The following is a 12,628-nucleotide window of genomic DNA, read 5'->3' on the forward strand; positions in this document are numbered from 1 at the left end:
ACTGTGGCAGGCTGGCTACCAGAACAAATAATGTCATCAATATATCTGTCTCCAAACTCCTGTGTTAGCTGCTAAGGAAAAGAAGGACTAGGTCATGGCTGCATTCAGGGAAAAGCAGCAGCTGCTGAGTCAGAATCACAGAATTTGACGTCTAGAAGATATACTGTCACCGAGATCCCTCTCTTGCTTTAGTTATTAGCTTTCTCCTGGCTGTAGGAAGTTTGGGACAGGCCCATCCATGAGAAGACGAGAGGAGGAAATAAAAGCACGGGGAAGCTGCTCTATGTGTGTCAAGTAAATTTCACACATGTGATTTTATTCCCTTTCTTTGCTAATACACAGAACTATAATCTGAAAAATCCTCTTAAGTAGTAAGGTAATCCACTTTTATGTCTAAACTATACAAATCGTAGCAGAGTGTTTGCTAGTCGTTTCGTTTCCAGAGAGGGAGCACAGTAGCAGCGTGGTGGTGGGGACTTGGTGAGAAATCAGTTAACACACCTGAGCCTTGCCTGTCATATCTGTAAAATGGGAGCAGTTATATGTAAAGATTCATCGTGACGATTAATTTATAGAACAAATGCACTGTGTCTGTCCAAAATGAGAGGTTCCGTTTTAAACTCTTTGAGGAAGGAGCAACCAGGCTTTTTAAAATGCCCTTTGAAACTTTAGCAACATTGTCATGGTCTGTTTGTTCTCCTGTATCTTTCCTGAGCCTTTCCTTCTGTGGTTTATGGTTTAAATGTATCTCTTCTCTTTCTTATGCTCAAGTTCATTCACAGCTGCTAATGTGTCCTGCAACTGGATGTGTTTCTGGTCAAAAGAGTCTAAGGCAACAATGAGAAAAATATATGCGTATTAGGGGTGGCCCCCCTAAATCCGAACTCTGAAGAGGGGTGGGATTTATTATTTCCCACCAGCACTGTGGGCATAAGGAATCACCTCAATCAGAGAGCAGAGTTTCAGGTGGAGATGTCAACACAGTAAATTAAGAGCATGAGCTTTGTCTTCTAATCTATAAAGTGGATATAATAATCTCAGAGTACTTGGAGGAATTATATAAGATGACAATGCAAGCTTCCAATCAATGGCATCATGCTTCCTTCTGTCAAGTGTTTACTTATCCAATTGATGAACTTGTACCTATGTTGTCAAGGTCATGGGTAATGAAGAGATGCCTCAGACCACATGCTCAAGCTCTGTGCACAGACCCACCAATAGCCACTACTGGATAGCCCTCAGGCCTGACGGTGGGCACACTAGTGGTACAGAGTCCCCTGAAGACAGACTCAGGAGAACAGACTTGGACTGATTAAATAAGGAACTTTGGGATCTTGAGTATCTGGCATTGGGTTGGTGGGGAGGGGTCAGGAAGTCCAGACTCTGGGCAGGTCCCTTGACCTTACCCCATGAGTAGGGACAGCACCTGGAGAGGGCCAGAGCAAGACCCTTTAAAGCACTGGCTGACGTGAGGACTTCTCTTGCCTGGAACTAAGTGCATACTGGCTAGGAAGATATTATGAGATAGCATCTAAACTGACTCCTTTTTACAGACATGGGGTCTAAACTAGACTCAAAAACACCCATGTTCCTGGGCTGTTACAATGAATCCCAATAGGGAAATGTTGAAACTGCATTTAAATCATTTATCAGCTAGTCCTTGGTTGGGGACCTCTGGTAGGAGTCCGCTGAGGCTCTGGAGTGTCACTGCCCTTCCCAAGGCCACATTGGGCAAGAAGTCAATGAGCACTTTATAGGATAGCAGACACATAATGAGTTTGGACCAGTCTCCAGATATCCATTCACCCTGCTCAAGGCCTCAGGGAAAGTGAAGAAAGTCACCCCCACGACGTTCAGCCCAGCTCCAGGAGGAGGTCGAGCTCCGCAGGGCTGCCTGTGTCTGTATTTGGGAGGACAGAAGGGTGCTCAGCTTTCATATTTCACTTAGCATGATACCCTCAAGATCCGTCTATGTTGTCGTGAATGGCAATATTTCATCTTTTATGGCTAAGTAGTGTCACACACACACACACACACACACACACACACACGCACACACGAACGCACATGCCACATCTTCTTTATTCATCCATCAGTGCTCACTTAGGTTATTTCCATGTCTTGGCGATTGTAAATAATGCTATGAGGAGCATAAGAGTACATATATATACATATGAATTAGTGTTTTCGTATTTGGGGGGTAAATACTCAGAAGAGAAATTGCTGAATCATATGGTAGTTCTATTCTTAATTTTTTAAGGAACCGCCATACTGTTCTCCATAGTAGCTGCATGCAATAGAGTATACAGATAGTAAATTATATTGTTGTACATCTGAAATTTATATAGTGTTATTAACCAATGTGACCTCAAAAAATTAATGTAAAAATCAAGATTAACACCTATTGCCTTAGGGGGTTTTCTCTCTAAGAATTGAGCAAGTCACAGACTCTTAGCTAATTTGTTACAGTAATTAAAGAATTAGAATTTGGGGGGCTATTTAACTCCCCTTGGGACAGACATAATTTACCCAATAGACTCACCTGGAAAGCACATGAGTTCTGCTAGAAAATCTAAACAAATTATATACCTACAATTTTGTCCTCAAAAGATTTATCCCTCCACAGACCTATTCTTAATGATTAAATCTTCATAAATGAAGGAACAAATAATAGTGTGGGCACTTTATCAATAGCCAGGAACTAGGAGGTATTTCTGAAAAGCCTTCCCTTCATCCTTTAGCATAGTAATCTCATGGAATAATAGTATTTTCTTAAGGAGATGTTTCTTTTGCCAAATTACTCTTGGTGAATTCCATGCCCATCCCAACAGTGCCTGCCATTTTTCTAGTTTGGCCAGCAGTGGTAGAAAACACCCAAAATGCTCCCTGTTTTGGATCTCAGGCTATCTGCTCCGATCCCCCGTCCCTTCTTTCCCCAGCTCAATTCCTTTCCCCACCCCCCTCTCCTTTCCTGCCCTCTCTCCCTCTGTCTCATCTCTTCCTTCCTTCCTTCCTTCCTTCCTTCCTTCCTCCCTTCCTTCCTTCCTTCCTTCCTTCCTTCCTTCCTTCCTTCCTTCCTTCCTTCCTTCCTTCCTTCCTTCTCTTCCTTCCTTCCTTCCCCTCTCCCCCTCCACAGGCTGTTTTAGGTATCTGGCCTCTGAGGTCCTACAGCATCCTCACTTCCCACCATCAGAGCCCTTGTCACAGTAGGCTGTAATTGTCCCATCTATCACCTATTGCATCAGAATGTGGGCCTTTTGAGGCAAGGGCACAGCTAACTTACCTTGTATCTTCGGTATCTAGCATGGTGTATTGTAAAGCCTCACTAAATGTATATAATTTAAATGAGTATGTGCCATCTGCCTATCCCAAATCATTTTCCTGCATTTCTGAGGGTTGTGAGCTAGATTTCCAACCCTCTGGGACTGTGGGCACCTATGCAGTGACCAGAGAAGAGACTTTTGGCCCCATTTGTCAGAACCAGAGTCTTGAATCTTACTACACACTATGCTATCTTGGAAAGGCTAGATAATACCACATCATGGGTTATTAAGTGACTTGAACTAACTGGAGGAGTGTATGCGGTCAGGATGATTAGGACATATCATCACATAATAGACATCAGTCAAGTAGCCTGTTCACAGCGGGGCAAGCAGGACAATAGAGTTTGCCTGTGTGGAGAAACTAGAACTTAAGCCATCATCAACAGCAGATACTTAGTATGTGCCCATCCCTATCAAGAAAGAGCGTCAGTGGGTTCAAATCCCAGCTCTGCCACCTCATGTGTCTACCATTAATATCCTGGCAAAACCACCTAACCTCTCTGAGCTTCATTTTCCTTGTCCGAAAAATGGAGCTAATTATGCCCACACCTCACTCGGTTGCTGAGTGGATTAAGTGTGGTAACATGTAAAGCACTTGACAAGGTGCCAGGCCCAAAACAGGTGCCAAATAATAATAGTATTTGCTGCTAGGCATTGGGGATTAAAAGCAGTTAATGATTTTCTTATGTAAAGATAAAGCTTTTTTTTTAAGTTGCATATGTTAAGTTTTAAATGAACTGTACTGATGATTGCTTCAGGAATCTAGAATATGGAGCATGGCTGTCTAATAAAAATATAATGCAAGCCACATACGTAATTAAAATTTTTCTAGTAGCCACATTAGAAAAGTAAAAAAAAAAAAAAAATAGTAAAATTGATTTTACAATATAGTTTATTAAACCCAACCTACCCAATATCATTTCAAGATGTAAACAATATAAAGATTAATAAAGAGATCTACTTTCTTGGTTTTGTACTGTCTTCAAAATCTAGTGTGAATTTTACATTTGCAGGAATCTTAATTCAGGTGCTAAGTTTTCATAGAAAATAACTAGTCTGTATTTAGATTTCATAAAATTAACAGTTGAAAAGGTAGATTCACAAAACCAAATCATTCCAAACATACTTAAGCATTTTGCAATAACTGAGTTGAGTGTGTCTTTAACTGTTAATGAATTAAAATTAAATAAAATACAAAATTAAGTTCCTCGGTGCCATTAGCCACATTTCGAGTGCTCAGTAGCTCCTTGGAGCTAGTGGCTATTTCCTGGGCCAATCTATGGGAAGTGGAAAAAAGCCTTAAGTGATCGGTTGCCAGGAGAGGAGTGAGGAAGCACATCCAGGCAGGTGGGCACACACCTGGGGTGCGCCAAGGACAGCATGGGAGCTGGCGATCAGAACCAACCAGCCGCGGTTGAAAGGGCATGGTGGAGCCAGGTAGGGAAGGGTTCGGATCCCCAGGGATGATGTCAAATTTTATTCTATAGTTAAGCAGGAATCCCTGAAATATTTTTGAGCAGGGGATGGGCAACACGTGCACTGTTTTAGGACCATCCACCTGGCACTGGTGCCCAGGAGGGGAAGGGAGAGAGGAGCGACAGCACCCAGGAAGAGCGGCTTGGAGGTGGCTGCATTCATTCAAAGCCAGACTCTGCAGGACTTAGGAAGCAGCAAGGCTCTTTAGAGTGAGGGTGTGAAAAGGGGCAGAGTTGACAGGAGGGATAGAGCGTTACCTGATTGGGCAACTGGGTTGACACTGGAAGGTTTAAGGAACCAACATGCCTCTGCCCATCAGGAAGTAACTCCCTTAGGATAGATGGCTGAAGCCAGGCACAGGAGACTATGTTTTTTAATGGATTTTCAAAAAAGCACATGTATAATTTACAGCATTCACTCCACCCTATGAATCACACGATGACCCTGGACTTTTCCCAGAGTCTCTGAGATTGTGAAAGCCACTCCTTAGTTCTAGGGAACTCCTGGAGGTGCTGGGTCCAGGCTGGAGCCGAATTAAGGACTTTTTGGAAGTCAGGGGAAAGGTCTCGGCTGCACCCCCTCCATCCCCTGGCTAGTGTTTTTGTACCCCTAATATCTTCCCTGGGGAAAGCATTATTTCTAATGTGAATTCAGGTTTTGCTGTGTTGTAAGGGAGATCGCTCTGCTGGACAGGAAGCTGCTCATCCCTACCCTCTGCCCCAAACCCTGTCCTTCTCCAGTAGCAAGCCTGCTAGGGCTGTTACCATACAGTTGTGGATTGACCTATGGACTGTGAAACAAGCCCAACATTGCATTGTCTGGACATGTGGGGAGTGCCTACACTACGTGCTGGGAAATACAAAGAAGAGTAAGCTTACAAGAAGTCTACAGTGGGTGAGGCCAACTGGTCAACCAGCCATCCCTATGTTAAGTGCTTTGTGCCACGAAGAGAACATGGACAACTGCCCAGGGCTTGGAGAATCAGAGCATCTCAACCAGCCTGGGAGCTTGATATGGGTCCTCTCTGAAAGGAAGTGGGTGGTATTTGAAGTTGAATTTTAAGAAAAGTGAAGGGGAAGTGGGGGGATGAGGGCATTCTGGGCTGGGGAATAACATCCAGATGAAGACTAGAAGGCAAGAAATAATAATGAGATCATGGTGGTGGTCATTGTCTATGAATTCTTGCTAAATGCTAGGCACTGTCAAGGGCTTCTCATCTGTGAGCTGTCTCCCCATTTCCCAGATGGAGAAACTGAAGCTCTGAGCGGCGAGTGCACTTGTCAAGGTCACACTCAAGGGGTGGTGCTCATTCAATTCCAAAAATGCCTGACTCATGCCACCTCTCTCAGCAGCACAGTACACTCCAGGGTTGCAAATTATTCAGTGTCATATTTGGAGGACATGGGGACCCCACACTGATCTACAAATGTTGGATTTTAGTATTGTCTTCATGAGTGGACCAAAGTCACATCTTAGAGGCATCATAAGGTAGTCCCTGTTGCTGATTGGAATAACTGGAAGAGCCCAACATTTCCGATCAGGACATGAAGAGGATACTTAAGTGACTGCACTGGCCCTGCCCAGCCCGGCAGTGAGCAGTGTCAGGGCGGTGGTATGCAGAGTGGCCCTCGCCAGCAACGTGTCCCAGCAACTCTGAGCTCCCTGGCTGGATGGGTCTGGCAGGCGCTTCCTCCCAAGACTGGCTGGACATAGGACACGGGCTATTCCAGGTCAGGCGGGTCTATCTCGACCTGAGCCGAGGGTGCAGTTTGTCCACACGGCAGACATGCCGGGCATGCTGCGTAAACACAGACTATCTCCCACCCCAGCGTTTCCTTTGGGGAAGCGCCCCTTCCAACTGGGAGGCTGGATTCCAACTTTCTTATCAACTGGAGCTTCCTAGTCTGATAAAAGGAAGCTATTAAAGTGCATTTCCTGGTATTGCCTTAACCTCTCTAGGGCGGGCTCGCACTGAAGCAAACGCCCCTTAGAGGAGAATATCATTCACCTTCAAAACCCCCCACACCCAACAAGCCAACGGGCATTTTGAAAATGTGTTTAGCCAAAGCCTTATGCCTTTAACGTTCACTTTCTACTCTAGCTAGTTTAGGTGTATTTTCTTGGCTTTGGGGGCTCTCCTTGAGCAGATCCAGGCTTCCTGTATCACCTTCTTTCTAGACTTTTTTTCCTTCACAATGTCAGTCTCCCTGCTTACTAGTCCTCGAATAAGTCCTGCTCACCTCTTTAAAACTTTTCCTCACACTTCTCCTGCTTCCTTTCTGTCTTTCAGATTATAAAAGTTCTACCCTCCCCTTTCCAAGTACTACAGAAGTAAGGAATATGAAGAAAATGAAATGGTGAAAGACATCCCACAAGATCTAGCTGAAAAAACCCCGAACATCGCAGGGGACTTTAACCTTCTTTTTTCTCCCCCTCATCTGAACTATGGTGCTCCTGATCTCTGCCACGCAATTGAGGACTTTCAGCAGCCAGCCTCCGGGATGGTCCCCCTGGGGGTCCTTGCTGGGGTCCCGCCCTTGCGTAGCCCCACCCAAAATGAACAAAATGAACGGGGCTGACCTGTGTAACTCATCGATCATGGTGGCGGAGTTTCCCAATAAAAGACACGTGGCTCTCGCCTAGCTCTCCTGGATTACTCACCGGAGGAGAAACTCGCGACATGTTGTGAAGACCCTCAAGCAGCCCCGTGCAGGAGTCCACGTGGGGAAGAGCTGAAGCCTCCTGCCAAGAGCCTGCACCGATTTGCCAGCCATGTGAGTGAACCAGCTAAGTAGCAGATCCCAGTCAAGCCCCAGGCATTGGCCTGTCTGCAATCTCTTGAGAAATCCTGAGCTAGAACCGAGCAGTTATAAGTTGCTACCAAATTCCTGACCCACAGAAACTACATGAGACAATAAATGTTTATCGTTGTATTAAGCTGTTAACTTTGGGGGTAATTTTATATATAGCAATAGATAACTAATTTAGAACTTAAAAAAATAAAAATGATAATAATTATTCATCATCATCATCATCATCATCATCATCAGAATAATAAGAAGAAGAAGAATAGCAGTTAACATTCCTGAATACTTGATAAGTGCCAGGCATTGGTTAGCACTGTGTATATAATACCTCATTTGATAGAGTCAATAATAATAACAATAACAACACTAACAAAGTGCCAGGAACTGTTCTAAGTGCTTCACACATATCCCATTCGATCTTCGGAAGTGGCCCTGTGCAGTAGGTACTATGATTAGTGCACTTAAGGAAATCGAGCCAGGAAGATGTGGAGTAATGTATCTAGGGCACGCAGCTCGGAGACTGGAACCCAGCCCAGCTCTAACACCTGTGCCCTGACCCCTCTCCCCAGTACTGTGTGTGCTGTTCCGTGGGAGTCTTGGCTCCACTGATAAATGCTTGCAGGTCTACTGCATTCCTTAGCTCAGCACCTAACCATTCAAACAGCTGATTGTGGGCACTTATCACACGTACATATAGTAAAGCTTTTCTAGGCGTGAGCTGCACGGAGCGACCAAGACAACAGCACTGCCTGAAGAAAAGTATTTTTTTAGATAGACCCAGGAAGAGTCTCGCTGGACTGGTTTGTCCACACAGCCTGCTAGAAATGCAAGGCCAGGATTGTGCCTCAGGATTTGACCTGTAACTACCCAGCTTCCTTGATCCTCCAGGCTTCTCTCCTGCCCAATCTGGGGTACTTAGCTCCCACCATGGATCCTGGGAACATTAAAAGTACATGCAGAATTTAAGGAATAAAAAGAACAAACTAATCAAAAACAGACTCACAAATATAGTGGACAATTTGGTGACAGAGAGAGAGGAGGAGGGTTTAGGGGCCTGGGAGAATGGGGTGAAGACTTAAAGAAGTACAAATTAGTAGCTAATGGATGGTCACGGGGATGGGGAGCATGGCATAGGGGATGCAATTAGCATTAATACATTGGCTAGGTGGAGGGTCAGGGGAGGAAGGGAGCAATTGGGGAGATAATTTTACTAACTATATAGGTGTCAAACCAATGTATTGTATACTTGAAACTAATTAAAATTTAAAAAAAAAAAGCCTTTGGGGCAGAGGAGAAGTACCTTCCCTTTATCATCCAGACACTCAGAGGAACCTCTGGCATCTATTTCCCCAAAAGCACAATTACTCAGATTGCGCGTAGACATCATCTCACTTCAGCTCCTGCCTCCTGCTCTGGGAGTCCTGGCTGTGAGAGCCTGGGAGAGAAGAGGGTGTGGATTCGAAAACCTATGGAGTCCTCGTTTACGATGGTCGCTGGCAGGGGCTGCCGGAGGGAGCCTGACAGAATGGGTGGCTGGCAAATCTCCGCTGAGTTAGGTTCTTTCCTGTCATTGAGCTCCAGCATTGACCCGAGGACTCAAGAATTGTTTTCTGTTTGTTTGTTTGTTCGTTTGTTTGACAGAACATTTGTTGAGCTCCTACTGGGAGCAGAGCCGCAGGCCGTAAAGATGAATATGAAGGGCGCCCTGCTTTGGAAGCGCTAACGGGGAGCAAGGAAGACTGGCAGAAGTGGAATACATTATTCAGACCACTTTAAAGGCCTGCACGGCGGAGGGGGAGGGCGCTTGCCAGGCTCCAGTTTTCAAACGGGAACACTGTGGTCACAGCCATTTAAATGTGATCCTGAGGACCTGCTCATCTTCTTGCAGCTGGAAGCAGGAAGCCAGGCTGGATGGAAAGAGCTGCTCTTACATGCTGTTCCAAGGGCTTCCTGGAAAGACAGAAGGAAGGACAAGAAAGCACAGGCTCTTGAGTTCCAGCCTGCGCCTGTCCCTGAGCGCTGAGTCGCCCTTGGGAAATTGGCAGCAAAACCCACCATCCCGAAACTTCACTCGATTGTCTTGACTGTAGAATGGGGCCGAGTGTGTTCCAGGGTCTAGTCTGTGTGAACGTGTACACGAATTATGTTAGGGTCGGGGACACTCCTGGAAACCCCGAACCCTCCCTGGATGCCTGCTACCTTCACTGACCAGAATTCACTGACTCCATCCACAGCACAGGAAGCCTGCGGGGTACCAGGCCCCATGCTCGGAGCTGGGGATTCGAAGGTACGTGGGATGCGTCCTCGGTGTGCCTCAGGTTTACAGACTTACACACATCATGGACCTCTAGGGTCACTTTTAAAGCACAGTTTTAAACTGATGATTGCCAGGATGTCCTCGGCATTCCTACAGAGGCCCAGGGAGACTCCACATTCAACTGGCATTCCGGGACCCCAGCCTCACAGCGAGGAAGTGGCAGAGCCCTTCTCGGGGGCAGCCTCCCGAGCCGTATCCGGCTCCCACAAAACACCAACACTTAAAATAGCAGAAATGCGTTGTCTCAGTTCCGGAGACTACGAGTCTCAGATGGAGGGGTGCGCAGGCCCACGCTCTGACAGCTCTTGGGAAGCATTCTTCCAGAATTCTCCAGGCAAGCTCTTCTAGCTTCTGGTGTCTGCCAGCACAGGTTGGCAGCCGTCGGCTTGTAGACTCATGTGACCATCTTCTACCCGCGTGTCTTCACATCATCTTCCCTCTGCCCAAATTTCCCCTTTTTATGACGACACCAGTCGTATTGGATTAGGGCCCATCCAACCTCATTTTAACCTGATTTCCTCTCTACAGACGCTCTTGCCAAATAAGGTCGCTTTCTGAAGTGCTAGGTGTCAGGAATTTTGGACATATCCTTTTGGGGACACAATTTCACCCATATCACTAGCCTCACCAGCCTATTCTTGGCAAGGCCCATATCCAAGGGAGAAGAGGGGGGAGAGAGGGGGTGGAGAGAGAGAGAGAGAGAGAGAAACAGAATGGACCAAAGCCAAGAAGGAGATAGTAGGAAACAGACTCAAGGGCACACACAGCTGGAGGTGGTGGCCTTGAACGGGAGAAAGGACACCTACCCTCTGAAAGGAATGAATAAAGATGAGTTGTTGGAGGAGAGGTAGGAGTCAAGGCCACCGGCTGATTAGCTGAGCGGATGCCATGTTGCCTGGGCACAATGAGAGGGGTGGAGGTTTGATTAGGTCTTGAGAAGAGAGCCCATATGTGAAAGAGCTGCAGAGGGAGCTGACGTGTCCAAGGAGGGGATGTGTAGGTTGAGGACCTAAATTAGCCTTAACCTTGGGATTGTACTGCGGGGATTTTACACTTGGCTTTCCTACAAGTTTCTTATTCACTTGCATGTGGAATTGCCCCAATGCCTGTGGGATCTGAGGGTGAGTCTAGGGGCCGAGAGGGCCCAAAGAGGCTATGGAGAATTTATTTCACATGACTGGCCAGGAGTCCAGGCTGAGTTGGTGGGGGAGGGGTGTGTGTGAGCAACCAGAGAGGGCCTGATGACCAGAGGGGCTGGAGGGGTGGACTCTAGCAGTGATGGGCACTTGAGAGGGAAATGAGGAGGGGGAGGGGGGGAAGGGGAGCTGCTGAGTTTCAGGGAGGCTTCTGGGAGGAGGAGGGCAGTTTGTTTAGGAAGGGAGCTTCTGGGGCATTGCAGATAAGATGGGGAGGGAGTGGGTGGTTAGGGAAGTGTGCAGTGCAGGGGCAGGGTGAGGGGTGTGAGGAAGCCGCCTGAACCCCTGGCTGTACCCCTGGGGATGCATACAGTGCAGGGGGGACGTGTTGCCCGCCCCTGGGAGCAGTAAGTCTCACAAGCGGGCACAGAACCAGAACCAAAGAAGAGGAAGGAAGTGGAGCTCTGACTGGGGCCTAGGGAGATATTCTGGAAAGGGGCTTGGGCTGCAGTAACTGTCAGTCATGTGGAGGAGGGGGTTCAGAGGGCATGGCAAGAGCCCAGAGCAGGTTCAACTGTGCCCAGGAGAAAGCAAGTCGCCTGAATTGGCTAAAGAAGTGGGTGTTAGGAGTGGTGGCTGGAAAATTAGCTCAGATCAGGGCCAGCCTGGGAATGCCAGGGCGGGAATGCCAGGGCGAGGGCCACGGTCTTCATCTGCGAGTCACAGAAGATCTTTCAGGAGGATGCGAGCAGTCCTTAAGGAGGAGAAGTCCTCTGGGTTTGCATAAAAAAGAAATAGTTGGTGTCTGCAGAGCAGCCTTGGCATTGAACCTGGGAGGGCTGCCTACCAAAGAGATAGGGAAGGCCAAAGGGTAGAATTACTGTTTCCAAGACAAAGGTGTCACTAATGTCACTGGGGAAAGAGAGAGAGAGGGAGGGGGAGTGGAGGAGCGGGGAGAGAGCCGGTATTTAGATTCACATGGGAACAGAGAGAAGTAAGAGCAAGGGAGATGGAATTTGAAACTCTCTGTCTAAATAAAGAAAGCGAAACTCATGGATGTTAAAATCCTCCTAGGTGCTCATGTTTTCATTTCTTTTGCGTATCCTGGATCACTCATCTTCCTGTGCCTTTCAGACATTGTCACTATTCCCAGGAAAGCCAGAGGCAGAAAGCAGCAGGGGGGTGGGGTGGGGGCGGGGGACTTTGGAAAGCCCCTAGACTTGGAGAGACACATTTGCTCCTGCTCTCCCATCTGCTCCTTGGGAAAGAAGGTGTCGGCTGGAAGCAGAAGGAGGGGCTGGGGGTCCAGGAAGGCAGAGCCTGAACCTGTTACAGGAACACCAGGGATGCAAAAACCCTGGGGAGATCTTGGTGGCCAGTGTCCCTGAGGGGCATTGGGTGGTGTCCGTTTGGGCCGTCGCAGCCCAGGACAGAGTTTGGAGCGTGGACTCTTAAACCAGCCTGCCTGGGGTAATCCCAGCTCTGACACTTACTGTCCAAGTCTACATGTCCTCGGCTAGTTATTTAAAGCCTCTTTGACTCAGTTTCCCCATCTGTAAAATGGGGATC

This window comes from Pteropus vampyrus, unplaced genomic scaffold (assembly GCF_000151845.1).
Source record: "Pteropus vampyrus isolate Shadow unplaced genomic scaffold, Pvam_2.0 Scaffold143, whole genome shotgun sequence".
NCBI classification, from domain to species: Eukaryota; Metazoa; Chordata; class Mammalia; order Chiroptera; family Pteropodidae; genus Pteropus; species Pteropus vampyrus.